At 37.2% G+C, this 3859-nt stretch overlaps 1 long non-coding RNA gene across 1 annotated transcript; it reads right to left on the reverse strand.

Annotated features, from left to right (window-relative positions):
* Positions 1–823: 823 nt before the first annotated feature.
* LOC135632723 (uncharacterized) lies at positions 824–3296 on the reverse strand. Its single transcript, XR_010494764.1, has 2 exons — positions 2880–3296; positions 824–1166 (listed from the first exon to the last, which is right to left on the reverse strand). It is a non-coding gene; the product is annotated as an uncharacterized LOC135632723 (long non-coding RNA).
* Between the last annotated feature and the right edge of the window lie 563 nt (positions 3297–3859).

A 3859-nucleotide genomic window follows, 5' to 3' on the forward strand; every position in this document is an offset into this window, starting at 1 on the left:
GACATGGGCTGATGGTTTATGAGGCAGTGACTCTTTCTTCTTGTTCCAAGGGCAGTCTTTTATTTTATGATCCAACTTTCCGCACGCAAAATAGACTCTAGCCACTCACAAACACAAACTTGTTTCATAATTTAACTTGCAATTCACACATGATTGAGTCTTTTGTGGTGACTTCCCTTTTCAAATCCAAATGTCTTGACCCTCTTGTTATCACTTTCTGATTCATTTCCAATCACATTCTTATTGGTAAACTTGTCCTTATCATTCTTGTCACTGATCTCCAAAAATTCTTTTCATTGTTGCCAATAATAATCAGCCTCTACTTCCAATATAAGGTAGCAAAAGAAATCTTTTGATCATTATAACAATTTTGTATATCAAATATCTTCTCCATTTGCATCATCCATTTTTCTGCCACCAATGAAATTAGGTTCACCAAACTTCCATTGTGCTACTTTGATTTGATATCCCTGATCAACCCTTTCATCCCATTTAATTAATCAGAAACAATTGAAATAGGATGACCAAATTACCTCATCATCCTTGATTCCTAAAATGCATCAAAGAAAATTTCCACCAATCAATATAGTTCACTAGACCTCAATATATTTTGCACGTCAACATATCAAATATTTCAGTGATCCTCAAACTATGCTCTGATACCACCTCTGTCACGCCCCTAAAAATATCCATGATATTTAAAATTTTTCATCACAACTAACCCAGGATCCAAACACACATTTGAGGTCACTAAGAAAACATTCAGATCAAGAATTTCACTTCTATAATTTACCAATTCATAACCCTGTGCAATTCATAAACATAGCACACATCACTCGATAATTTATACAATCTGAACTCAACACATCAAAATAAATACCACAATATAAATCCACAAGTGGGGAAATCTATGCAGTCACCACAATCATCGATTTACCATAAGTTCATATCATTACACGAATTTAATTTAACATTCCAAAACCCTATACATGAGGGATCCTTTAACTTACACAAAATCCACCGGTTTAGATTCATAGTCACTTTTCATTAGATGCAAGGTAGCTTATACACAACTACATATATGCTAACAAAAGTTCTGCCCAACGTCTTCTAAATTTTCCACTGCCTCAGCCCATTCTTAACATTTAAGCAAGCGATACGCTATCCTGAAAAATTTATCAACAAATGGGGTGAGCATAAAGAGCTCAGCAAGTGACTAACATATCCATATCAAAATAGTACAATTTCCAAAGAGATGCAGTTTCAAACACAAAGCAGAATATACGATTTCGTATACATAATATCATTAGGAGCAGAATCATAATTGTCCTTTTTAATCATACATATTTGGTTCCTGACAGATGGGGCATAGAGTAATTGGAGCATATCAGAAACAAAGGAAACATATCGGAGCTTATCAATGGCATATAAAATGTTCCAAATCACATCAACGACATATGGAACATTACGAAGCAAAATCAACAGTGAATGAAGCATTTCATAGCATATCAAACTCATATGTCGTACCAAAGCTCAAACGTCGTCCTTGACGTTGCAATCATATCATAACTATCCAGAGTACGAACAGAAATGACTCACAAAAACTCTGGATATCATATCAAACATATAGAGGGTGTAGTGGGATCTCAGTCAGAATGTGATTCATCCATTTCTGAATGACCACCTGACAAAAGTCTCCCACGTCTGGGAGCTCCATCCACCCACGTCTAGGTGAAGTCAAAGGGGCCGGCAGAGCATCGCAGGCTCTAAGCAATATCCCACAAAGCGGGACCCCACAAAGCGGGCAAATAGCGCATATCAGAATATCCCACAAAGCGGGACCCCACAAAGCGGGCAAATCAGCGCATACCCTTTACCATTTCTGGCAAAGGTCCAGACAATCCCACACACCAGAGTACAAAAGGACAGTTTCAACAAATTGCAGCATATAACGGAAGCACACGCGGAACAACCAAACGTACATGTGCCTTTTCAAAAACAATGTGATGCAAGGAACAAATCTCTCACAAAATATTCATTTTAGGGAAAGAATTGAAAGCAAGAGTGTACAGGGATTCCAAGCAATCATAACCAGCTCAATTCCAATAAGAAGATTAGGCGAATTCAGGTATCCAAAGGAAATGGAACAGAATACGCGAAATCGACCAAAGCTCGATTTCGGACAGAATTCCAGTGGCACATCAAACAAATATTTCAGAATAACAATTATGCTCCAATACCCACAAGAAGGCTATGGTCGAACCATATATCAATCTATATTCGGATGGAACAGATTTCATATGAAACAGGGCTCCCAACACAGAGTTACCTCTGATTTGGTAACATAAGGTCAAAATCACAATCACTGGTTTGTGGACTTTATAGGATCGGATTCAACAGACGATAGGGTGAGCAATTGAACTCCAAAATTTTCAAACTATACGTCAAAAGAGAGGATTTCAAGTCTAGTTTCAGATAAAATCAGTTTGGTACGAATCAGAATTTTCAACAGGGAGTTATAGGCGTTTTAGTTTCGAAAGGTCAGAAATCTTGAACTCTGTTTTACAGCGTCTATAGGCTCTTTTGAAACAAATTTTTGGGTAAGTATTCGGTGTCCAAAATCTACAAAATCGGTGTCAAAAGAAAGACATACGAGTCTAATTTCAAACAAAAATAGTTCCTGCCTGAATTCTCATTCTGTACTAAAACTTAGGGCCGAAACAGTGCTTAGGGGTCAGTTTACCGAAAACTTTCAGAATCCATAGTTCTATGTCCAAAGAGGAACATATCAGTTTCTAAATAAAAATCTTCCAATTTATTTTGAATCAACATAAAAACAGAGTCTAATACTTATGTAGGATTGGGGTTAGAACACTTGCCTTTGCAAATTTTGACCCGAAGTAACAAGATTAAAGCAAAAACCCTAAAAGCCCCAAATTTTCTTTCTCTTCTCCTTCTTCTTCTTCTTCTTCTTCTTCTTCTTCTTTTCTTTCCCTGATCACCCACGAGCTGCCTCCTCTGCTTCCTTAACAACGAAGGCAGAGAGGCTTAAGCGGTGGAATTTGTCATTTGGTGCATTTTGCAGTTTAGTCCTCATTTTTATCATATTCACGATTAGGTCCTTAGGGTTTACATATAGGTCCTCAGATTCTTTCTTTTTTTTTTTTTTTTTTTTGAACAGATCTCCCAAATCTTAAAAATAAGTTACCTCTGATTCATACTCTATTTCTTTTGTCAATTAAAATAGATGCTTACATTATCACCAAAAATTTATACGAACATTCGGAAATGAGGGGTGTTACACTTGTATCACAATAATCCTGCATGAAATGCACTCCATACCTTCAGCAGGGCACTCTGGATTCCTAAGAACCTACAAAAGAGTAAAGCAAAATTTTTATTGGAGAGGGATGAAAAAAATTATTGCTGAATATGTGGCACAATATGATGTATGTCAACAACACAAGGGTTAAACTGTGACAAATCCAGGAAAACTACAACCACTACCTATACCGGACTCGCTGAGGACTGACATCTCTATGGACTTCATTGAAGGGTTGCCACCTGCCAAAGGTAAAAGCACAATTCTCGTGGTGGTTGATCGACTTACGAAATATGCTCATTTTTGTGCTGTGAGAAATCCCTACATTGTTGCTAGTATTGCCCAAGTTTTCATAGAAAATATTGTTAAACTGCACAGGATGCCAAGGTCCATTGTAAGTGATCATGATAGGATCTTCACTAGTAAATTTTGGATCGAGTTATTCTAGTTACAAGGCACCAAACTCAAGATGAGCACAGCGTATCATCCACAAACTGACGGTCAAACAGAGGTGGTAAATAGGTGTTTAGAGACGTA

This window comes from Musa acuminata, chromosome BXJ3-3 (assembly GCF_036884655.1).
Source record: "Musa acuminata AAA Group cultivar baxijiao chromosome BXJ3-3, Cavendish_Baxijiao_AAA, whole genome shotgun sequence".
Lineage (NCBI taxonomy): Eukaryota > Viridiplantae > Streptophyta > Magnoliopsida > Zingiberales > Musaceae > Musa > Musa acuminata.